We start from the raw sequence: 26,100 nt of genomic DNA, 5'->3' as shown, positions 1-26,100 counted from the left end.
AACGTGTAAAGCTGTATTCGTATTCCTAATAGGCCGCAGCTGTCAGCATCTTTTGTCGCCCCTGCCTTCTGGATCGTGAATTTATTGTCGACGCTGTTTATGGAAGAAAGGTGCATAAAATTTGCCACAAATCATTATTGAAGACATCTTAAAAGCTTGCAGTTGCGCATCCTCCGTCCATTATCAGCAGTTTAATTCCTGAAAATTTTTAAATAACTTCACAATTGCGAATTAGCTGTGTTCGTATCGACAGTGTTCAGGTCGATAGAGAAGGACCTGACAGGAGGTCTAGGAGTGTGAAAACAAGCATTTAGTAGGCATCTCGGGTTGATGAACGGCGGCTCAACTGCTTCTGCGACAAAAAGTACACCCGTGTTAATCTTAACTGAGAGAGGCGAGGTGTATATATATTTTAAGCATCCGATTTCTCGCTGGAGCGTGTCTTTTACAACTCGAAGTGCATCAGTTTATTTGCTGCCCGAATACGAAAAAAAAAAGCTCAGTGAACATATATTTTCGAGAACCACTGTATACGGCGCAAGTTTAAAAAGACGACACAAGAAAAAAAAGGACAGCACGTGCTCACATGGTATCCTTTTATTTCTTGTGTTGTCTTCTTTGCGCCGCATACAGTGTTTTTCGAAAATATGTTGCCATGAACCATGCCATGAACTGCATTACGAACACAAAAAAGAAAAGGACACAACATGTGTCGTGTCCGTTTTTTTTCTTGTGTTGTCATCTTTGCACCGTGTACAGTGGTTTTCAAGTCATGAATGATCGCCCCACAAGCCGTCATATTTTCGAGCTTGCTCAAGAAGCAGTAAAGCTGAACTGGCAATAGCTGAGTCCCCATTGTCGCGAAAGTTCGTGCCGAGTAAACTGTTTGCTCCCGGCGACGCCGCGTTAGCAGGCTTGTACAAGCTTCGCAATTCAATTTCATTAGACTCTATTTAGCAACATACCCGGTAATGTGAAATATTAGCCTACAATCATTTCAGCTATAATGTATGCTGGCTGTGGTCAACAGATATACCAGCGCATTCTTGACGCCTAGTAATCCGTTGAATAAAGTTATTTCCTAATTACTGGTCCTCCTTTTTGTTCACATTCGTTTTTGGCTTTGTGCTTCCTTGATGCAGCACGTCGACGATCCGGCTAGCTGGCCCTTGTTTGCACGAATTATCTTGGCTTATTATTTTCACGAGGCCATAAAATAAAATGCAACTGAAAACTAGGCTGGTACACGTGTAATTGATGTGATCAGGTCATCGTGTATATATATCCATTAGGGAGGATTTATATTTGCTCCCATTATTTTCCAAGAGTCACATATCTTTCGATTCGTGCTTGGCGCCTTTCCCGTAAGCGTGTCCGGCAGCCTAGCACAATGGTTTTGTCATCGGAGTGGCATTTTCGTATCAGAAGTCACAATTCGTTGGGTCACACTGACCACTGGAAAACAAAACCTCCGCAATGGCGCGAATACAGCAACGAAGGGGAAGGCAGGCAAAGGCAAACGGCGCTCAGCGCGCGCTGCTACATTGAAGTCGGCGGTGGCGGCCCCCTGCGGAGGCGCGCAGAACAAGAATCTGCTGACATAGGCGGCGTCATCGCAATGTATGGCGCCGGCTGAGGAGTGAGCCCACTACCCAATTCTAGCTCACTTTATCCATGGTCTAGGATCATGCAAGAAGTTACTTGAAGCGTGCAGGTTGTCTATGTAAGTTCCTGCTGGTCGTGCACTACTCCGACTAAAGTAGGTTTTTTAGCTAAGTATAGCTTGTACCAAGTCGACTCTATTTCGGCAAGAGCAGCAATTTCAGCCAACTCCAACCTAGACCTAATGAACAGAGCGACACGGCCTCCTTTACACTGCTGTCTGTCAGCCCTATTTACAACGAACCCCGAAGGGGTTATTTCCGAGTCTAATATTGTAGCCGAAGAAGAGGAAGTGCGAGAATTCCGTGAAAAAAGAAGACACGGGCGATCCTTTCAGTGTTTTGGGTATCCCCGCCGTCACGCTGGTTCCTGCTGCCGTCCTGCTAACCTGCAGTCGCTCTCATCGTCCCGTCCTTAGGCTAGGACGTGACATTTGGTGGAGGTGGTGGGTGAGAATCTCATGCAGCGCAGCTCTACACATAATTCTAGCCCGGTCCAGGCTTCAGAATTTTCTTTGAGTCTGCTACAGCCACGCCAGTCGACGTCAACAAGGTCAAACTCCGCAATTCGGACGCTTGCTCGAGGGGAAGACCGCCAGGAGTAACGTCACCATGGTCTTCCAGCTGCAGCAAACGACATTGCGGCTGCGTCGCGGATTATCTACGTTCCGGTGACCCCAAGAACTGTCACCCCATTTCGTGGCGATGGTCTGGACGATGTTGAATATAGGGTTCAACATTAGGAGCAGGTTTCGCGCCGCGAAGGTCGGACCCCCGATCACTGCCTTCAGAAGATCTACTCTCTGGAGGCAACGGCACGATACTGGTACGAGACCCACGACGCCTCGTTGATATCTTCGGAGCTCTGCAAGGACGAATTGGTGCGTACGTTTGCGGACCAGCCCCGGCGACAGCACGCTGAAGATCTCCTCCAAGCTCGAATTCAGGCCATTGCCGAAAGTGCGAGAAGCTTTGTAGAGGATTTGCTGCAACTAAGTGCTCGCGCGGACCCGCAAGCTACGGAGGAAAAGAAAGTGCGCGCGTTGATGCGCGGCGTTCGAAACGAGATCTTTGGCGCACTTATACGCGATCCGCCGATTACAGTAGCCGGTTTTGTGGCCTAAGCGACTAACATTGAGCGCGCTTTGGCCTCCCGAACAAACATCTATCAGCGACTGGGAACCTACCCCAACGTCTACAGCCTTGCTTCGTCTGGACCTAGGGGCGTTGGCCTGACTGACATCCGCGAAATAATTCACGAAGTCGTGCGCGAGGAGCTCAGGAGGTTTTTCCCAGCTCCTGAGCAGCCTTCCCCAGTATCCATCGCTACGGCTGTTCGTGAAGAAGTGCGACAGGCTATCACACTGGAAGCCATCTTTACTGAGCTAATGGTTGCTTCTGCAGAACAGCCGGCTGGAAGTTATGCTGCCGTTCTCTGTCGGCCTCCACCCGTACCTCACCAGTAACAATGGGTTACGAATTCTGGACCTCGATGCCGTGAATTCCTGGCGCAGCATGACACATACTCTGAGACGCGGAGATGACGAAAAGCCGGTATCTGAAGAGTTTCAACTGTGGTGAACCTGACCGCATGTACCGTCGCTGCCCATACCGAGATCTCGGCCTGCGAAGATTCAGCCGGAGCGACCGGCGACCTCGTTACGGTGAACAACCTCAAGATATCCAGGAGTATCTTAGACGCACTTCATCCCCAATGCGAACTGATGACCGTGAATATCTTCCATGCTCTTCATCGCCGATGCAAACTGATGACCGTGTATCCCGCTCGCATTCGCCGCGCCCCCCTCCCACGCCTCCTCACGGGTCTCGCCGTGAGAGCTTGTCTCCTCTTCCTCGCCGGGAAAACTGAGTACGGCGACGTTTGGAGGAACTAGTGCCTAATTTGGCCGAAAGAAAGAGCCTCCGCGTACGTTAACATTTGACACCACGGACAACGGCACACGAGGAAACGGAGACAGTTTTGCGGCTTCTAATAATGTAAGGGTTATAATCGACAGTCACGCTGTCACTGCACTCGCTGACACTGTCGCCGATTACTCGGTATTCAGCGAAACGTTATGTCGCCGACTTTGCAAGGTGACCACCTAGTGTGGCATGGGCCTCCGATACCAACCGCAGGAGGTCACCTTATAATGCCTGTTGGAAAATGCACCGCCCTCTTCGAAATTCATGGTGAGCCGTGCCCCGCCAAATTTTTGATCTTAGAGAATTGCTCCAAGGATGTTATTCTCATAATGAAGTTTCTCCGTGGGTGCAGTCATCGATGTAGGGCAGAATCAGTTGAACCTCCGAGCACGTTCTCCATCACCGAGATTTCGTAGAGCCACCCCAGTTGCGCCTAAAGTTAATGCCGAGCATGTGAACTTACCATCGCTCTCGACAGTATTTCTACCTGTTCGAGCCGAGACCTCCGCATGTGGCGAAAGCCTCCTTGAAGGAAATGTACAAACGTTGCTTTCGAATGGAGTTGGTGTTGCGAGAGAAATAGCCGAAGTTCAAGAAGGACATGCCAACATCTTCATGACGAACTTTAGGAGCGAGCCACAGCGCACGTAACAAAAGGGGCAGTTATAGCGAATTTAGAAGAGATAAGCGACGCTCGTGAGACTCTTGTGTTGCCTGAGACGGATATTTCCCCAGAACAGCACGAGGAAAAACCCTTACAACTGGACATCGAGAAAAATCTTGAGTCGTTCTAGACAAGCAAGTTACTCGAACTTTTGTATCGTTAACCGCGGGTGTTTTTCAACGACATCCAGGGTTCGCCAGACGCCCATCGCGAAACATAGAATTATTGTCGATAGCGTGGCCCACCTGATTCGCCAACCACGGTACGAGTTTTCCATAAGGAAAGAGTAGCAATACAGGAACAAGTGCGGGAAATGCTACATAACGATGTCATCCAGCCTTCAAACAGTCCGTGGGCCGCACCTGTTGTGCTGGTAAAGAAAAAAGACGGGACGCTTCGGTTCTGTGTGGACTACAGGCGACTCAACAAGGGGACAAAGAATGAGGTATATCCACTGCCCCGAATCGACGACACACTCGATCGGCTCCGTCACGCCCGCCATTTCTCGTCCATTGATTTGAAAAGTGGATTGGCAGACCGAAGTGGATGAGCATGACAGAGAGAAGACCGCAGTTATAACACCGGATGGTCTTTATGAGTTCAACTTAATGCCGTTTGGCTTATGTACAGCGCCCGCGACATTTAAACGCGTCATGGACACTGTGCTCGCAGGACTGAAGTGGCAGACGTGTCTAGTTTATCTAGATGACGTTGTTACCTTTTCAAGCACCTTCGCTGACCATCTTGTGCACCTCGAAGCGGTTCTTCGTGCTATACAGAACGCCGGACTCACACTCAAGCCTTCGATATGTCGGTTCGCATATGGTGGGCTGAAGTTTCTTGGGCATATACTCAGCCACAGAGGCGTGAAATCAGATCCCGAGAAAACAGCGGCCGTGGCGTCCTTCCCACCACCGTCGGACAAGGAAACTGTCGGAAGCTTTCTTGGTCTCTGCGCTTACTTCAGACGTTTCGTTCGCAACTTCGCTCAGATCACAGCGCCGCTAATCCACCTTACGAAAGACAGCGTAGACTTTGTGTGGAATGAAGAGCCAGAGTTAGCATTCAGGCAACTAAACCAAGCCCTTTTGTCACCACCTATATTAGGCCACTTGGATCAAAATGCTGAAACTGAACTCCCCACGGACGCCAGCAACAAAGGACTAGGGGCACTGCTTGTACAATTCCAGGATAGCGCTGAGCGGGTTATTGCGTACGTAAGCCGAACTCTTTCCAAGGCAGAAGGCAATTACTCGACAACAGAAAAAAAATGCCTCGCCGTCATCTGGGCCATAACCAAGTTTCGGCCTTATTTGTACGGCCGCCCGTTTCGTTTGGCCGCCGACCACCATCCGCTCTGCTGGCTGGCCAATCTTGAGAATCCCGATGGTCGGCTTTCAAGGTGGAGCCTTCGGCTACAGGAGTACGAATAAATCCTGAAGAAAACATAATGATTCTGAATGCTTGTCTCGGGCACCCGTGGGATCATCGTCAGGAGGCGCAGATGATGAAGAAGATTGCTTCCTTGTGGCCTTGAATCCTGACGATATGGCAGATCGGCAACGACATGATCCACAGCTTCGTCAAGTGATGGCGCATCTGACAGGAGACGAAGGTGTGGTACCTCGGCATTTCCTGCGTATTCTTCCTGCATTTAAGATTCGGAATGGGGTCTTGTACAAGTAGAATCTCGATAGCAGCCAGAGATCGTGGCTTCTTGTCGTGCCGGAAGAGCTGCGCAGTGAGTTCACTGTATCGGGCCACGATGATCCTACCACTGGTCATATTGGATACACCAGAACGCTTTCGCGTATTCGACAAAAATATTACTGGCCGAAACTCGCAAAGTACGTGCGTCAATATACAAGAACCTTTCGCGAGTGCCAAAGGAGAAAAACACCTCCTACGCGACCGTCGGGTCTTCTGCATCCAATCGAGCCACCGAGTAATCCGTTTCACAAGTGGAATGGATTTTTGGGCCCATTTCCGACGTCGCAATCAGGCAACAGGTACATTATCATAGCGACGCTACGCGGAGCCCCTTGCACTTCCGTCGGGAACGGCTGCCGAGGAAGCCATATTTTTTGTTCGAGAGCATTGTCCTCAGGCACGGTGCCCCAGCAGCGCTGATTACTGACCGTGGCGCCGCGTTTGTGGCGCAACTCACTCAGATCTTGCGCCTAAGCTGCACCAGCCACCACTGAAACACAGCTTATCATGCGCAAACTAATGTACTGACGAAGTGGCTCAACAGAACTATAGCCGATATGATCGCTATGTGCGTGGACGTCGACCATCGGACTACGACTAGGTACTGACCTATGTCACGTTCGCAGTCCAGGAGACCACCCGTATGTCCCCCTTCCAGCTGGTGCAAGGAAGGCAAGTCACCATCATGCTTGGCGCTATGCTGCTTCACGCCCCGCCAGACGACATAGCTGATGATACCCGGCTAGTATGCGAACGCGCGGAGAAGGCTCGGTAACTGGCCAGACTCCACATACGACAGCAACAGCGTACAGATGCTCGTCACTACAACCTCCGGAGACGTGACGTCAATTTTCGTCCCGGAGACAAGGTGTGGGTGTCTACACCGGTTCACCGTCGAGGGCGTTCAAAAAAACTCTTGAAGCGGCATTTCGGGCTGTACACAGTTGTTCGTTGTGTCGGTGAACTTAATTACCAGGTGCTGCACTGTGGAACACAACCGTCGTCACGCCGTGCCTGGCGTCCTGACGCACGTAGTGCGGCTTAAGGCGTATTACCAGTGATCACAGAGAACCCATCCTTCTACTAGCAAACGTTCCGAGACCATGTGTGCTACTGCGCGGCATTTAATTCATTTTGTGTTTAGCATCGGGACGTTGCTTTTTTTCGGAGGGGCCGTTCCGGAACGTCGCACTTCCTCTTCTCCGGCTACTGCCGGAGAAGAGGAAGTGCGAGCGTTCCGTGAAGAAAGAAGACGCTGATGCAGGCGATCCTTTCGTTGTTCGGGGTATCCCTGCCGTCACGCTGATTCCTGCTGCCGCCCTGCCGACCTGCGGTCGCTCTCATCGTCCTGTCCTTAGGCTAGGAGTGACAAATATATCGTCATGCAGCCACGTTTTAGTGGCTGCGCTGATATGTGACGAATGCGTAAGAAATAAAGAGAGGAATTATGGAACTTTGTTTAATAAACGTCTGGCATTATTGTTCAGAACACGAAGATCACTGATGGCGTCAACTCAGTGCAAAACTGAAGGTTATGTGACCAAAGTAACATCCGTGGACGGAGTCCTTGAGTTAGAATCTTTGATTAAAAAATTCATCCGGTGCGCATGAACATCGGCGACATCATCAGGCTCAAGTGCAAAACACTGTGCTATGAACACTGGGCTGTGCAGTGAACCTCGTCTTCTTCCTGAATTTCCGTCTGTACAACTCCTTGATTTGACCTATGCAAATGCGCCATACTGATAGGCAGTCTCGGTGAGTGCTGCGGAGGTCCGCTAGCGTATGACGGGTGAACCCACCAGGCAGCGTGAAAGAACTCTCAGTACTTTCGCTTTATTGCGCTTGAGGAGACTTAAGGGCATCCCTGGAATTTTTCTAGTGGTCTAGCTGCCGTCACGGACACACATAGGTGCGCTCACACACTAGCACACGAAAGTGAAATAGCTTATTCTGGACTTCGGGCCCCAGTGCTAATACCTCCTTCGTTATCCTGCGATGCTCTGTTGGTGCGAATTGAAACCTTGGGAATGGTATTTGAGCTTGTGATAATGATAGTACTCTGTGCAGTCTTTTTGACATATGAGCATTGAAGAGAGGTTACGATTAAAAGCAGGTCGCACAAACAAATCAAATATGGATATTTATTTATTTATTTATTTATACAAGTACCTGCAGCGCCCAGGGGCATTATAGCAGGGGGGGCAATAACGGAAAAAAATACCTAAAATGAGCATGTTACAATACCGAAAGTATACAGTAAAGCACATTTGTTTAACAATAAAAAGAACACTGAAAATGTGAGTGCGGGAAACAGGTTTAAAAGGGTGGAAAGCTACTACGACAAATTGGACGCCAGGAAAGACTGAAAATGTTTACCTGTTTTACATTGTGCTATGCTCTTAGGAAGACTATTCCAAAGTGAAGAAGTGTGAGGAAAAAAGGAATTACGGAACACATCAGTTCGACATCGCGTTACAAGAACTTTCAGCTTATGGTCGCGGCGTTCAGAGATAAAGTGTGGAGGTAGAATGTACAAGCTCTTGTTTATTCCCGTAAGATCAGAGTATATTTGGTAAAAAAGTTCTAATTTTGCGGTTAGTCTCCGGTGAGCCAATGTTTTCCATCTAAGGTTTTCTTTAATTAATGTGATGCTACTACGGAAGTTATAGTTGCCGGAAACAAACCTGGCAGCGCGGTTTTGGATGCGTTCAAGTTTTTCCACAAGGTAAGAGCTTTGAGGGTCCCATGCCGCACAAGCATACTCGAGTATAGGACGGACGTTAGTTACGTATAGCTGTTCTTTTACTTTTGTGGGGGCTTTATAAAAATTTCGTCTAATGAGATTTAGCGTTCTAGATGACTTTAAGGTTAAATATTCTATGTGTCGGTTCCATGTCAAATTTTCTGAAAAATAGACCCCTAGATACTTGTAATGTTGGACCTTTTCAAGTGGTAGCCCGTCCAAATTATAGACTGATCTCACGGGAAGACGTTTACGGGAAAATGACACATACTGGCATTTAGCAGTGTTCAAAGACATGCCCCATTTAGTGCACCAACAATGAATTTTGTTCAGATCACTCTGTATACTACTTACATCAAGATCATTTCGTATATTCCTGTAAATGGCACAATCGTCAGCATATAATCTCACTTTACATTCAAGCCCTTCAACAATGTCATTTATAAAGACTAGAAATAGCAAAGGCCCCAAGACAGACCCTTGGGGCACACCAGAGGTTACGGTGACATTCGTTGAATTAGTACCATTGATTACAACATTTTGAGTTCGCCCAGATAAGTAACCTCTAATCCAGTCTACTACTTCAGTCTACTACTAGCTTAAGTGGTCATTCTATTTGCGCCCTACTTCTCAATACTCGCAATTTTTTGCAGATCTTTTGTTATGTTAAATATGCAGTTACTAACAGGCATAGCCAGCGCACGGCTCCTCGTGCCGTGGAGACGGCATCACACTGGGGAAAATGCACTCACAAAAAATAGCAGGATCTCTGAGCTTCGCAGTAGGAGCAGAAATTGCGCCTTTAGCGACCGCTCTGCGATGTTCTGTAACTGAAAGCCTTGCACAGACTTTAGCAAAGGGTTAAACGTCTTTAGTTTGAAAGAAAGGCGTATTATCTGTCCCATCTATGGGAGGACACCTGCACTTAGAATGAACGGCAAAACGTAGGAGGCACAAGGGTCGATTGGAATCACTATCGCACACTAGCCGGCAAAATAACTGACAGATGCCAAATCGGAAGACATTGCACTCTAGCACGAACGTCGACGGACACTTATCGCTTGTCCGACCAGCGATTACACCGGAAAGAGCAGAACGTTACTGGATACGCCATTGACGACTTTTTGATATGCAAATTTCGAATTTTTATTTGCTCCGTTTGGAAGTAATGGTATGACAGGAAACATAAGCTACCAAGATATATACAGCTTTACACCTTTGTTACCGTTTCCCACGATGGGCGAATTCTGTAACCATCATGGGCGATGAGCAATATCGTGGGGTGATCTGACTCAGCAAACAATCTAGCTATTTGCACATGAAGCCATTTGATACCGGCGCATTTTACTTGGTGGAGTAGACCGCACTGTGGTAAAACTGATCGCCATCTAGAGACATTATGTGCGGCAGCAAAGCTCAAGCCTGCAAGAATGACAATTCTAGTATCTAGGCATCCCTACTTCAAAATACACAGAAAACGAGATGACGGGAAATAGAAAAGTTGAAGGAAGAAGGAAAAACTTCACTTATGAGCAATCGCAGAGGAAGAATCCACGCAATCCCATTTTCACAGCACAACTAGGCGCGCATGCTACTTCGCGCCCTCACTGCTGACTGGAATCTCCAGTCAGGCTTCATTGTTCCCTGGCCAAATGCAGAATATTTGGGGTTGCACATTTTGTTGTTCAGTTTGCTCTGCAAAGTTTTCTTCTGCTCGCCTCGGAATAATGTTTGCTTTCATGGTGATGGCGTTTTCATCTGCGTTGATGGCGGTGTCATCGCTTGTTACCTAATGCGTGTTCACACAAAACTGCACCTTCCTCTGGCAGGGTCAGGACCAAAGTGACGTGAGAGAAATCGGCAGGAAAAGGCAAAAATAACTTGTGGAGAGGCGTCCAACACGGGAACCGTGAAAGCAGATATTTTTGTAGTCGCCCGTGCCCCATTCCACTGGATTGCAGTACGACGGAGGAGGCCAAACATAACGGGTGGAAAACAGGCTGGCAGACGGCTTTGTTGCTTATGGAAATCAACGCAGGAGGGAGAGCCAAGCTGTCAATTTCTTGATTCACGAAGGCCTGAATGAGCGACGCGACGAGAAGCAGGGTAACGGTAGGCGGTATGGGCGGCACAGATTCCAGCAATGTCGTATAATCCTGGCCGCTCTGTCATGGACAGAAGGGGTGCCTGCCTCCGCTCCGAATGCAGGTCGCAGTCATTCGCTGTAGGAGGTAGCTGCTGGGTTCAGACGATAGAAAAACAGCCGTGGCATCCGGCGGCTTTTCACCATGCTCGGATTAAAGGCAAATGTTTAAGGATGACAAAGAAAGAAAACGCGTTGTCGGCTGCTCTTGAGCACGTGGCCCCCAATGTCAGCCTCAATCACGGCTGCATCGACGTGGTGACACATAGTCAATACTCGTTTTCCAAAACATCCAAAATAATTATCGGTGACGGAGCGCCAGACCGAAGATTATTTCTGCAAAGAGCAGGTGATCATCCAGCCCAACAGCGTTCTTAACTTCTTTTTGCCGATTCAAAGCTCGTCAGTTGGTTCACCTGAGTTTAATGCTATTCTCTGCCGAAGCCACTGAACAAGAGTACATGATAAAGTAGGACCCCATTTCTTATAGGAGATAATGCCGAAAGTTTGGCGAGTTGGTTAACATTCATGATGGAAAATAGCGCGAAAGTACACGAAGGACGGAAGGAAGTAAGACACGGACAAGCGCTAACTCGCAACTGCAGGGTTTATTGCTGAAGCACGCAATAAATACAGGTCACATGAAAAAAAAACAGAAAAAAACAAAAGGAGAGAGAAGAGAGAGAGAAAAGCAGCCTCCTAAATGGGAAGCTAGGTCATAACATAGGCAGTGACACACAGTAACACGTGCCACTCATTGCTGGGGTGGAAAAAAAATACATACACAACAAAGTATAGATAAGAAAAGTCAATGTTAAGTAGAGTCTAAGAAATCAAATTCGCAATCTACCAAGTTAACCGACGGTTCGCTGACACACAAATTTTGACATTTTTTAATATCGTAAGCCTCCATTAATGGTAATGTGACTGGCCAAATTGCTAACCTTCGCTGGATCATGGAAAAAGCAAGAGAGTTCCAGAAACCCATCTACTTCTGCTTTATTGATTATGCGAAAGCGTTTGACTGCGTAGATCACAGCAGATTGTGGCAAGCTCTCCAAGAGATGGGAGTTCCAATTCACCTCATCTATCTCCTCAGGAACCTGTATGAAGCGCAAGAGGCCACAGTCAGAACTGGGCATGGTCTTACTGATTTGTTTCCGATCGAGAAAGGAGTGAGGCAAAGCTGCATACTGTCGCCCTGCCTATTTAACCTATATGCAGAGTGTATCATGAGGAAGGCCGGTCTGGACGAGTCTTCAGCTGGAGTGAAGATTGCTGGAAAACGTATCAATAACCTTAGATATGCGGATGATACCACTTTAATGGCAGAAAGTGAAGTGGAACTCAAGAGACTTCTGATGCGCGTACAAGAAGAGAGTGAGAAGTTTGGGCTTAAACTGAACATTAAAAAGACAAAGATCATGGCGTCTTGCCCTATCAAGTCCTGGAGCATCAATGGACAAGAAGTGGAAGCTGTGACAGATTTTCTGTTCTTTTGCTCCAAGATTACCTCGGAAGGAGACTGCAGCCATGAAATTAGGAGACGCCTGCTTCTGGGAAAGAGAGCAATGGTTAGCCTTGACCGCCTAGTAAAGAGCAGAGATATTAGTCTGCCAACCAAGATCCGTATAACTCGTGCTATGGTCTTTCCAGTTGTGATGTATGGATGCGAGAGTTGGACTGTGAAAAAGGCTGACCGCCGAAGAATTGACGCGTTTGAATTGTGGTGCTGGCGAAGACTCTTGAGAGTTCCTTGGACTGCCAGAAGATCAAATCAGTCGATATTGTCGACCATAAACCCTGACTGCTCATTGGAGGGTCAAATTCTAAAGTTAAATCTCAGCTACTTTGGTCATCTGATGAGAAGACAGGAGTCGCTGGAGAAAGATTTGATGTTGGGAAAGCTTGAGGGTCGCCGAAAAAGGGGTAGGCAGCGAACGCGATGGTTAGATGGCATCCTCGAGGCACTGCAGATGAAGTTATGTGATGTTAGGAAGATAGTGAGAGACTGGAAAGCGTGGCGTGACATGGTCCATAGGGTCCCGAAGAGTCGGACACGACTGAACGACTGAACTGAACTGAACTGAACTGAAGCCTCCATAATTTCACAAACCAGCTTGTCACGATGTCTAAAAAGAACGGTGGCCATAGAAAAAAGCGGTGTGCACTTTTTTTCCCTTTATGGTTCTCTTTAATGCTACAAGCGCGGCAATGCTCCGGAAGATTCCCAGATTGTTCTTTTAAGGAGTTGTGGTGTTCCCCTAGCCTAACGTTGAGACACCGCCCCGTTTGTCTTATGTAAACGCCTCCTATGTAAACGCCTGTGAACGCCGGAGGCGTTTACATAGGACAAACGAGAATGTGATCATCAAGGATCACATTCTTGAAGCGCCTTCACATTTGTGAATTGAAGCGCACCTTAAATGAAAGATATTAGTTGCAAACAAGTGCAGCGGTGGCGTAGCGGTAGAACATCCGCCTCGCATGCAAGAGGACCGCGGTTCAAATCCCGGTGCCACGCAATTCTCCACCGGATGAAGAAAAAAAATGGGCGTGTCGATGGAATTGCATAAACAGGTCTGGGGTGCGACCTGATGCTGATGAACACCTCCGGCAACGCACTCCCTCACCAGAACAGGAGTTGGCCACCCTGGTGCAGTTATTGGCCTCAACCTCCTATGATAAGCTCCATGAAACCCCGGCTCTCAGTCACCAGCGGCTGCGGAACAACTGACCACGATGGCGGTCAGACCTGTGACGCAGCAGGGGGTGCTAAGAAAGCCTGCCTCCGCTGGACAGGCCGCCTTTGGAAACTGACCCTGGCAACGTTTAATGCTAGAACCCTAGCTAGTGAGGCTAGCTTAGCAGCGCTGTTAGAGGAACTAGAGGGCATGAAATGGGATGGCATAGGGCTTAGTGAGGTTAGGAGGCCGAATGAGGCATATACTGTACTAAAGGATGGGCATGTACTGTGTTATCGAGGCTTACCATAGAGGCGACAACTAGGAGTAGGTTTCCTTGTCAATAAGTATATAGCGGGTAATATAGATGAATTCTATAGTATTAATGAGAGGTTTGCAGGCATCGTAATTAGGCTTAATAAGCGGTATAAACTGAAGGTTGCACAGGCCTATGCACCTACAGGTAGTTATGATGACCAGGCAGTTGAAAGCTTCTATGAAGATGTAGAATCGGCAATGCGAAACGTAAAGACGCAGTATACTGTACTAATGGGCGATTTCAATGCCAAGGTAGGGAAAAAACAGGCAGGAGACAAGGCAGTAGGTGACTATAGCAATTGGTTCTAGGAATAGCAGGGGGGAGTTACTAGTTGAGTTTGCAGAGCGCAATAACTTACGAATCATGAATACCTTCTTCAGCAAACGGAAGAACCGGAAATGGACATGGAAAAGTCCTAACGGAGAGACTAAAAATGAAATCGACTTCATAATGTGTTCAACCCCCGCCATTATGCAAGATGTAGAGGTAATCGGGAAAGTGCGATGCAGTGACCACAGGATGGTGAGGACCCGAATTAGCCTAAATCTGAAGAAGGAACGCAACAGATTAGTAAGAAAGAAACCCATCAACGAATTAGCGGTGAGGGGGAGGGCAGAAGAGTTCAGGATCTCGCTACAGAATAGGTTTTCAGCTCTAACTCAGGATGGCGACATTACCCTAGAGGGAAGGAACAATAATTTCAGAGATATCATTACTGAGTGCGCGGTAGAAGTAGGCGGTAGGATAGTTAGAGAGGATACCGGCAAGCTGTCTAAGGAGACGAAAGATTTGATTAAGAAACGCCAGAGTATGAAAGCTTCCAATCCAACAGACCAGATCCAATTGGCCGAGATATCAAAGCTAATCAATAAGCGCAAGGTGGCCGATGTAAGGAAGTATAACATAGAGAAAATTGAGCATGCTGTAAAGAACGGGGGAAGCCTTAAAGCGGTAAAGAAGAAATTGGGCATAGGCAAAAACCAGATGTATTCGATTAGGGACAAGGCGGGCAACGTCATCACTAATATGGAAAAGATAGTCAAAGTAGCCGAGGAGTTCTATACAGATCTCTACAGTAGCCAAAGCAGTCAGGACCGTAATGAGATTGGCGGTAGGGAAAAACAGTCAGACGTTCCACGAGTGACGAAGGGCGAGGTCAAGAAAGCACTAGAAACTGTGAAAAGGGGGAAATCAGCTGGAGAGGATCAGATAACTACAGATTTGCTGAAGGACGGGGGGGGATATCGTGCTAGAAAAACTGGCCACCCTGTATACGCAGTGCCTGGTGTCATCGACGGTACCGGAACCATGGAAGAATGCAAACATTATCCTCATTCACAAGAAAGGGGACTCTAAGGACCTTAAAAATTACAGACCAATCAGCTTACTGTCTGTTATGTATAAGGTATTTACTAAGGTAATCGCTAATAGAATCAGGACAACCTTAGACTGCAATCAAGCAAAGGATCAAGCAGGGTTTCGGAAACGGTACTCTACTATCCTCATATCCATACCATTAATCAGGTGATAGAAAAATGCTCGTAATATAACCAGCCCTTATACATAGCATTCATTGATTACGAAAAAGCATTTCACTCAGTTGAAACCTCGGCGGTGATGCAGGTATTGCGAAATCAGGGGGTAGACGAGCCGTACGTGAAAGTGCTGGAAGATATATATAGTGGCTGCACAGCAACCATAGTTCTGCATAAAGAAAGTAACAAAATTCCCATAAAGAAAGGTGTTAGGCAAGGAGACACAATCTCCCCAGTACAATTCACAGCTTGTTTAGAGAAAGTATTCAGAGACTTGGAATGGGAGCAGTTAGGGATAAGTGTAGATGGAAAATACCTCAGTAATCTGCGATTTGCTGATGACATTTCCTTGCTAAGCAACTCGGGGGATGAACTGCAAATAATGATTGATGACCTAGAAGGAAAAGTAGAAATGTAGGCTTGAAAATCAATATGCAGAAGACTAAGGTAATGTTCAACAGCCTCGGGAAGGAACAGCAGTTTACATTAGGCAGCGAAATACTGGAAGTAGTGGGCGAATATGTCTACTTAGGACAGGTAGTAACCGCAGATCCGTACCACGAAAAGGAAATAACAAGAAGAATACGATTGGGATAGAGCACATTTGGCAAGCACTCGCAGATTATGACTAGCAGCTTACCGGTATCGCTCAAGAGGAAAGTATACAACAGTTGCATCTTGCCTGTACTCACCTATGGGGCTGAAACGTGGAGGCTAACCAAGAGAGTTCTACTTAAGTTAAGGACAACCCAGAGGGCTATTGAACGAAAAATGGTAGGGGTAGCATTAAGAGATAGAAAGCGTGCAGAGTGGGTCAGAGAAATGACTCAAGTTACCGACATTCTAGTAGAAATTAAGAAGAAGAAATGGACATGGGCAGGACATGTAGTGCGGTGAGAGGATAACCGATGGTCGCTGAGGGTAACAAACTGGATTCCAAGGGAAGGAAAGCGTAGCAGGGGGCGGCAGAAAGTTAGGTGGGCGGATGAGATTAACAAGTTCGCAGGGGTCAAGTGGATGCAGCTAGCACAGAACCGGGTTAAGTGGAGAAATATGGGAGAGGCCTTCGCCATGCAGTGGGTATAATCAGGCTGATGATGATGATGATGAGTTGCAAACAATTCCTCCGTGGTCGTATCTTGATGACGTCAACAATATTAAAGCACAGTTACAACAGATTAGGGCTGAAATATATAAGGGTGCCTTGATTAGGTCACGAACAAGGAGGTTTGCGAATGAACAAACATTTCGCCTTGCTTTTAGGGATGAAAGGCAAGCTGCTCTTTTTAAACAGGTTTTAGAAATTCGTTGCAGAAATGATACGTACACTGACACGCCTGATATTCTGGGTGGCTTTAACTAATATGCGTGGCTCTTTAGTGGTAGCAACAACTCGAATAGTGTGTCTGATTTCAGTCATTTAAAAGAAGATTTTACTCGTATTGAGGATGAGCAGCGGACAACCATTGAGGGATCCCTTACATTAAAAGGTCAAGTCGGCCATTTTTTGGTCTAAGTAGTGAATTCTATAAAACGTTTATGCCTATCGTAGCACCTGCCTTAGAAGTTTTCAGTGCAGCTTATGACAAAGGCTTTTTACCTCCGACGTTCTACACTCGTCACTGCATACTAATCCCGAAAACCACAGACGCATGTCAGTTGAAAACTGTTGCAGGGTACCATCCGATATCCTTATGCAACGTGGATTATAAAATATTTGCGAAGGTTCTTTCTTCTCGTCTGCAGCTTGTGGCATTAGATTAGGGCCACACCAAGTGTGCGGAATCAAAGTCCTTAGTATTCAAAACAATGTCCATATTGCACATTCTGTGATAGAAACAGTATCAGATCAGATCAATCAAGTGGTCTTAATTCAGATTGATCTGGCAAAATCTTTTGATAAGGTGCGTCATAATCTTTTGTTTGCTGTATTGGAGCGTGCAAACGTTGGTGATGTCTTGTTTAAAGGCATTCAACTATGTTATAAACCGCCCACTACAAGACTGATTGTAAATCAAAACTTTGCCAAACCTATTCCGCTAAAACCATCTGTTCGACAGGGCTGTCCTCTATCGCCTTTGTTATTCGCGTTATATCTTGAGCCCCTATGTCGTAGTATCATCAAAAACAAGGCAGTTCGTGGCTTCTCACTATCGCAATGTGAAAGTAAGATTTTGGCTTATGCTGGTGACATTGCCTTTTTCTGTACTGATAAAAAGAGTGTGACTGAGGCTTTGCGCATAACTGAGCGTTTTTGTGATAGTTCGGGGGCGTCTCTTAACCTTGATAAATCAAAGCGATTCTGGTTAGGTCACTGGGTTACGAAGCCTAAATTTTTTGCCGGCATCTGGAGGGATTCCGAAGACTTGCAGCATTTTGGGGTTACTTTGCATCAATATCGCAATAGTGGGCCTCTCTGGGATTCTCAGAGTTCATCATTTAGGCGACAAACCCAGGCATACATGGATGGGGAGCTGTCTCTATGTGTATGAGCACAAGTTTGCAATGTCTTCCTGATTTCGAAGCTTATCTGTGTATTGCAGGTGTTTCATTGTGAAAAAAACAAAGTACAGTCCATGCATAGAATTTTTGGTACTTTTGAGTAGCGCTCTAAATGGGAGCCTGTGCATCGAGATAATTTGTTTCTCCGTCTGGAGGCTGGTGCAGCTGGCCTTCAGCACTGGCATCAGCTTGTCTCAAGGCTTTTTCAAGGTAAAGGTTTCAAGGTAAAACAGCAAGCCACACATTCCTCCTAGCTGTATTTAATAGACGATTAAGTGCCCATTTGCCTAATGAGTTTGCACCCACTGGTCATAGGAGTGAGGGTCCTTTGTAGGGTTTCTTAAGGAAGTTGCCGAAACATTCCATTTCCTCACTGTACGATTTTCCTTGGAGTACCTATACAGTCTATTCAGAAGACAGATCACAAAAATTCTTTATTGTGACATTTCCTGTACCGATGTATTGACAGCCTTACCTCCCCTTTCTAGATAATACTGTATTAAAGTGGGTGTAACAAACGTATATACGAGCCGCAAAGACTTCCTTTTTTAAAGTTCACACATCAACCTTACCTGTCAAAGCGTGGCTTCGTGCAAAAGAGACTTTTGTGCCAGGGTCAGTAAACCGTCGCCTGTGTTAGCAGCCAGAAACTATAGATCATTGCTTTGTGTATTGCCGTGGGGGGGACATTCTTCAACGGACTCTCAAAAAGGACTTTGATATTACGCCCTATACTAGAAGATGTTTGCCTACAATGGAAGGTTCTGAGCCGCCATGTGACCTTTTTGTGCTCACGGGACTTTTTAGCTTGCGGAAGAGCCGCGTGACAGATCGCCACGCAGAGCCACCACGTTCATCGAAGTCTCTGTTCAGAGAACAATGTGCTATGGTGCGGGGAGTATATGCTGCGCAGGATCAACCTGGTTACCTTTACTAGATGCATGTATATGGCTCCCGGAAGTTTGATGTGTGGTCGAAGTGAGAGTTCGATGCTGGTCTTAGTGTGTATTGACAGGTTGCGGAATGCGACCTGGGTAAATTGCTGGTAGCACTTATATGCAATAGGGAAACAAAAGAAGTAATGGTTAGAGTGACAGACTACGGTTCATGAGGAACGTGGTTCGAATCGCGGCATGCGCTGAATGTTTTTTTTTTTTTTTTTTTCAGGCCGGAGGCGCGCTTTCATTTTCTTTTTTTTTTTACAGAAAAGAGGACCACTGATCATGCAGGAAATTGCGGAATCAGCTCCGTTTGGTTTCGTGGCGGTTCTACCTGTATACTGAATCTGGTCTGAAACTGATACAGGATTTTTCAATAGGGCAATACTCAATGAGCTTCTTGCTAAGGTGCTACGAGCAGAGATTTCCACGAGAGTCCATATTACTCATCTTACAAAATGGAGAATTGTTTGACCCGAAGGCGTAGAGGCCCATCTCCTTACTGAACTCGACGTCAGGGCCAATTAAAGGGACACTGAGATACCTTTTAGTTAAAAATCGGGATTTCGGCTGACAACTCAGTTTTTGATGCTGCGAACTCGAATCTCAAATTGAAATCAGGCAGAAAAAAGGAGTAATGGCCTTTTTTGTAGAAGAAATACGCAGCCAACGCGACGGCGCTCACCGCGGGTCGCACCGCCACCTGTGATTGAACAAACGTCGCCTGATGACATTTTGAGGACCGAGGAAGCTGCCGATGCGGCTCCGTCGTACCGCTGCGTGCTGACCGTAAGTCTGCTTTGTGAAAGTCATTAGGGCACGCCAGTTCCACTTGACTGACCATCGAGTAGCACCAGGACGAATGAAGCGGCTGGGCTAAAGCCAAAAAGGCGCTCAGTTGTAGATGTGTCGGGAAACCACCGGAAGGTTCTATGTTGCAAGGCGATATATCACATAGCAACATGGAATGTAAGATGACGCAAGGTAAACTGGATGGCGTCAAGCGAGAAATGGACAGATTGAACATTGATATCTTGGGTATCAGCGAGCTCAAGTGGACAGGGTATGGGAGAATTTAATTCCGGGGAACATTATGTCTTTTATTGTGGGCACGAATCCAACAGAAGGAATGGGTCGCTCCCATAGTAAAACAGAAGAATGGGCAAAGCAGTGCTAGGGTACAACCCCAAAAACGACCGAATGATTTCACTTCGGATCCAAGGTCACCCTTTCAAGATAACAGTTATCCAAGTCTATGCACCAACCACTACTGCTCAAGAAGCTGCCGTTGAGAGGTTTTATGCCGACCTGCAATGCCTTTTCGACCGCACTCCTTCATCAGACGTCCTTTTTCTCATAGGAGACTGGAATGCTAAGTTGGGGAGTGAGGAAATATCCGGAATTACAGGCACGTTCGCTTTTGGTGAGCCAAATCAAGTTGGGCAGAGGCTAGTAGAGTTTTGTCAAGAAAACAACCTGACCATAGCGAATGCTCATTTTCAGCAGCACGAGAGGCGCCTGTACACATGGACTTCACCGGACGGTCTTTACAGGAATCAGATCGATTATATTCTTTGCCGGCAGAGATGGAGAGCCGCTATACAAGCAGTAAAAACAAGGCCTGGGGCCGATTGTGGCCCCGATCATCAACTTCTTGTTGCCAAATTTAAGCTTCGATTGAGGAAAACGCAGAAAACTAGAAGGCCTTTCAGGTACGATCTGGATCAAATTCCATCAGAATATGCTGTGAAACTGAGGATTCGATTTTAAGAATTAGATCTAGAAGACAGAGGGCCTGAAGAGATGTGGACTGATGTCCGTGATATAATACAAGAAGTTGCTACCACGGTAGTTCCAAAGCAAAAGATATGCAAGAAAGCAAAATGGTTATCTGAAGAGGCTTTGCAAATAGCTGAGGAAAGTAGGACGGCAAAAGTTATGGGGGAAAGAGAAAGATACAAGTATCTCAATGCTTGATTTTCAGAAAATAGCAAGAAGAGATAAGAATGCCTTCCTGAACATACAGTGCCAAGCAGTTGACAGCAGCCTATTGAGGAACACAAGAGCTTTGTATAAGACAATCAAAGATACCAAAGGAAGCTTCGTGCTAAACTGGGCGTGATAAAGGACAAATGAAGCAGGGACCTCACTGAAGCCTCAGAGATAAAGAAGAGGTGGCAGGAGTACAGAAAACTGTACAAGATGGACCCGGATGTGCAAACCCAACATACGACGGTTGTGTTTACTGATCTCGAGCCGGGCATCCTGAAGAGTGAAGCTGAATGGGTCTTGCCAGCCTTGCTAAGAACAAAGCTAGCGGAATTGATGGCATTTCAGCTGAGTTGCTTGAAAACCTCGACCATGACGACGCTGTTAACGTTCCGTACACATTATGTCAGAACATTTGCAGAACCCTGCAGTGGCCACAGGATTGAAGGAGGTCAGATTACATCCCCATTCCAAAGAAAGGCAGTGCCAAAGATTGTCCCAACTACCGCACGATCGCGCTTATTTCGCATGCTAACAAGGTAATTTTGAAAACCCTCCAAGGTAGGCTGCAGAAGTATGTGGATCGGGAGCTTCCGGACGTGCAAGCTGGGTTTCGCAAGGACAGAGGAACTAGAGACCAGATTTCCAACCTTCGCTGGATCACGGAAAAAGCAAACGAGTTCCAGAAACCCATCTACTTCTGCTTTATTGATTACGCGGAAGCATTTGACTGCGTAGATCACAGCAGATTGTGGCAAGCTCTCCAAGAAATGGGAGTTCCAATTCACCTCCTCTGTCTCCTCAGGAACCTGTATGAAGGGCAAGATGCCACTTTCAGAACTGGGCATGGTCTTAATGATTGGTTTCCGATTGAGAAAGGAGTAAGACAAGGCTTCATATTGTGGCCCTGCCTATTTAACCTATATGCTTAGTGCATCATGAGGAAGCCCGGTCTGGACGAGTCTTCAGCTGGAGTAAGATTGCTGGGAAACGTATCAACAACCTTAGATAAGCGGATGATACCACTTTAATAGCAGAAAGTGAAGTTGAACTCAAGAGACTTCTGATGCACGTACAAGAAGAGAGTGAGAAGTTTGGGTTTAAACTGAACATTAAAAAGACAATGATCATGGCGTCTTGCCCGATCAAGTCCTGTAGCTTCAAGGGACAAGAAGTGGAAGCTGTGACAGATGTTCTGTTCTTGGGCCTTGGGATTACCCCGGAAAGAGACTGCAGCCATGAAATTAGGAGACGCTTGCTTCTGGGAAAGAGAGTCATGGCTAGCCTTGACCGCCTAGTAAAGAGCAGAGACATTACACTGCCAACCAAGATCCTTATCACTCGTGCTATGGTCTTTCCAGTTGTGATGTATGGATGCGTGAGTTGGACTGTGAAGACGGCTGACCGCCGAAGGATTGACGCGTTTGAATTGTGGTGCTGGCGGAGACTCTTGAGAGTTCCTTGGACTTCCAGAAGATCAAATCAGTTGATATTGTCGACCATAAACCCTGACTGCTCATTGGAGAGTCAAATTCTAAAGTTAAAGCTCAGTTACTTTCGTCATCTGATGAGAAGAGAGGAGTCGCTGGCGAAAGATTTGATGTTGGGAAAGGTTGAGGGTCACCGGAAAAGGGGTAGGCAGCGAACGCGATTGTTAGATGTTATCCTCGAGGCGCTGCAGATGAAGTTATGTGATATTAGGAAGATAGTGAGAATGTTACTTCTGTTTGTCAAAAGAAGCACTTGTCGATGTTGAGGGTAACACCTGCATCTTCCAGCTTCCTCAGCACCAACAGTAGGTTGGTGTCGTGTTCCTCAGCTGTCTTCCCTGAGACAATGATGTCATCTTGTAGACAACTCACACCATCTAGTCCTTCGAGCACACGGAGCATTTTTCGTTGGTAGAACTCTGGCGCTGTAGAGATTCCGAAGGGAAGCCTCAGGAACTGGAACCTGCCAACTGGTGTGATGAAGGTTGGGTATTCGCGAGAGTCCTTGGTGAGTGGCTCCTGCCAGTACCCTGCTCGTGCATCTAGGCGGCTGAAAACTGTTGCAACTGCTAATTTTGCAATACACTCGTCCACCGTAGGCATGAGCACACGTTCGCGTATTTGTTGGTTGAGTTGACCATAGTCCACGCAGATGCGCAGCTCATTGTTCTTTTTTCGTACGACACCCATTGGAAAACACCACTCGGTTGCTCGCTCGATCTTCTGGATGACTCCCAAGTCTTCCATCCTTTCTAGTTCTTTCTTCACATGTGGAAGCAGTGGAAGAGGCACGCGCCTAGGATAACTTACTGCGTATGGCTCAGCATCCTTTTTGACTTTGATGCGGTACTCAGTCTTAATGACTCCAAGCCCAGACGTTAGCTTTGGGTATGACGCCAAGAAGTTGGAGACATCGTTGATTGTCCGAGGGTTTCGTTTAGCTCAAGAGGGTGCTGTAGAATCCCAAGTGATTCTATGGCTGGTCGGCTGAGCAGCGGTTCTTTTAATCCTTTGATGATGAAGACGGTTTCTTGGACTTCAGTGTTGCGCCAGGTGACTGCTGCATCGATGTAGCCAACAGTGGCTATCGCTGTCTAGCCTGAGCCTATCAACAGCTGTTGCGTTGACTAGATGGGTCCCATGACGGTGCTGTCGTACTGGTCATGTGCGATTGCAGTCACATCCGCGCCGGTGTCGACCTTGAAGGTAAAAGGCAAGTTGTTCACGGTAGCAGTAATCCTCCACGGCGTGTTCATTCCCAATTTGATTTCGCCTAGATATAGCTCTCCGAGATTTTTGGTCTTTCTGGGATACTCGAGGTCTCGTCCTTTGGCTTAGAGATGCAGACGCGGGCGTAGTGGCCTTTTTTCCCACACTGGTTGCACGTCTTGTTTATGGCGGGACACTTGTCTTCGTGTGGTCACGCACACCACCACACCACTTGCAGTGTTGGTCTCCCGTCTTGTGTGTACGCTGAGCGCGCGACTGAAAGGCACCTTCGCTTCGTTCCGGCGAGTTTTGACGTTTCTATGGCCGCGAACTTCTCCCATGTCGAGAGCTGGCTGTTCGATGGAGCGAATTTTCTTGTGGTGAAGTTTCACGCTCTCTGAATTGCGGGCAGCTGTGATTGCTTTTTCGAGAGTGAGTTCTGCGTCAAGCTGCGGGCTCTCGCTGAGTTTTACGTCTCGAAAGCCGACCACGAGCCTGTCCCGAATCAGTTCGTCTTTGAGAGTTCCCTAATCGCAGCTTTCGGCCATCTTGAACAGTTCAGTCGCAAATGCGTCGACGCTTTTATGCTGCTCTTGTTTCCGAGAGTTAAATCGCGCTCTCTCATAGATGACATTCTTTCGAGGTAGGAAATGCTTATCAAAAGCACTCACCACGGCGGAGTATGATGCCACCTGTTCGTCTGTTAGTTTCAAGGCAGCGATCACGTCCTCCGCTTCTTCGCCCATGGCGTAGAGTAATGTGTTGATTTGCGTCGTCTCGTCCTGTCCTGTCAGATCGGAGATGAGTCGGTAGCGTTCCCACCTGCGGTGCTATCGTGTCCAATCTTCAGGCTTGCGGAAATCAGGCTTTGTCGGCAGGTCCACGGCAAGCGGGTCGAACGTCATTCTCGGAGTGCCGCTCGCGCGCTCTTCGTTCGCGCCGCGAGTGTCTGGCATGACGCTGCGGCCGGTGACGTTGGGCTCGCTGTCCCTCTTGGTGTCACGCTGCGTTGATTATCCCGCCGCTGCCACCATGCGGTAGACGTGGCCGTTATAACAAGCAAAACTGTTTACTTATACATCAGGTAATGGCGCCCGTTTTCGCTCTCCTTGGCGCGGTCGCCCGTGCCGGGGTCCCTCGGTGGTCCGCCTGGTTAGCTTGCCGCTTGGGGCGCTGTCGTCAGTGGAGCCCACAACAGTTTTGGTTAAAACTGCTCTGAAAACATGCCGTCGAAGTGCGCGACAATGGACTATGCAGAATAAAACGGAACATGTGTCAGGGCTTCACCGCTGCAACAACAACAACAACAACAAAAAAAAAAACACTGCGGCGCGGATAGGGCGAGGCCTCATTCTCACAGCCGCTTTTTCTCTCCTCCGTCGCGCCGGCGCTCGCCGGAGAAGGGGGGTTATGGTGCCAGTACTCGCCGAAATCGGGTGGTCGGAGCCGTGGCGTCTTGCTCGAAGGCGCCGCACTCACTCACTCCGGCGAACAACGGACTCCGCCCCACGAAAGACGGTCCCGTGAGGGGTGATGCTACATTCAAACCAAATCGTTCTAGGGGCGGGGCCTCCGCTTTTCACGTGACCACTGACGTCATAGCGTCGGCAAAAAAGAAAAAAAAAATCCGGCGCGGCGGCTGCGTGCAAAGCGTCACCGAGGTATACGTCAGCTGCTTCTACTTTTGAGGTATAACGGCGGCTTGTGTACCCTGCACTTGTTGTGGCAAGCCAGCAGCGGGTACTTAAAATTTCTTACGCTAACATAATCAGTCTGTCCAGCTATTTATTTACCTTTTTTCTGCGTTCGCCGAAAGAGCGCGCGAATCTCGTTCAGTTTCACAGCTGGGGCAATAGAAATGTCAGTGATTATTATACAAACTTACTATGTGCACTTTACGTGAGTGTTGTTGCACGATACCTTTAAGTGGCGTTTCGTCGGCACTTACCTAGATCATGCACAGAACGGTCGTCATTGAAATGACCAGCTGGCACATATATATTCATTTTACTCTCGAGATCTTAATTTATTCATTTTGTACCCCTTGTCCGTTCTTATGCTGTTGATCCTGTCCATCATATATTTTCTTCTAGTCACAACTCGGATACGTTTCATGCAGTCTTCAATATCATATGGCGAGCATGTTTTGCTTCCACTTAACAATATTAATTAAACCGTTAAGAAAAAAAATAAATAAAATTAAACTGAGCTGATAAGCTAATTATAACAAAAATGTTTACCATGTCTCTCACAGCAGCATTCATCAAAGATGCCTGCTCTAATCCGATCATACTGAACGCAATTTAAACAATTAATCTTTTTTAAACCGGACAAAACTTTTGACCAACTAGTGAAGCTCGTGGGGCTATTCTAGACCTAACTGGCACAAGCTGGAACCAACTGAGGATTTTTCCATAAACTATACCCTAACTGGTGGAGATTTCAGCCTGATATGTATAGTTAAGAAAAATCTCAGAACTGAAAGCATAACACCATAGCCTTCATAAGTTTTGTAGAGCATACAGTACCGGTAGCTTTCACACCATGCATCAACTTTTCTATGCAAGTAAAAGCAATCGATGCA

The 26,100-nt window shown here is 47.2% G+C and overlaps 1 pseudogene; it reads left to right on the top strand.

Moving 5' to 3' along the window:
* LOC146187512 (uncharacterized) overlaps nucleotides 1-26,100 on the top strand; it is a 143,231-nt pseudogene that overhangs the window by 31,643 nt on the left and 85,488 nt on the right.

The sequence above is a fragment of the Amblyomma maculatum genome, chromosome 6, assembly GCF_055883805.1.
Source record: "Amblyomma maculatum isolate TAMU_Amacu chromosome 6, ASM5588380v1, whole genome shotgun sequence".
NCBI classification, from domain to species: Eukaryota; Metazoa; Arthropoda; class Arachnida; order Ixodida; family Ixodidae; genus Amblyomma; species Amblyomma maculatum.
Note: the sequence above shows the minus strand (reverse complement) of the source record. Positions and strands in the feature narration are given on the sequence as shown.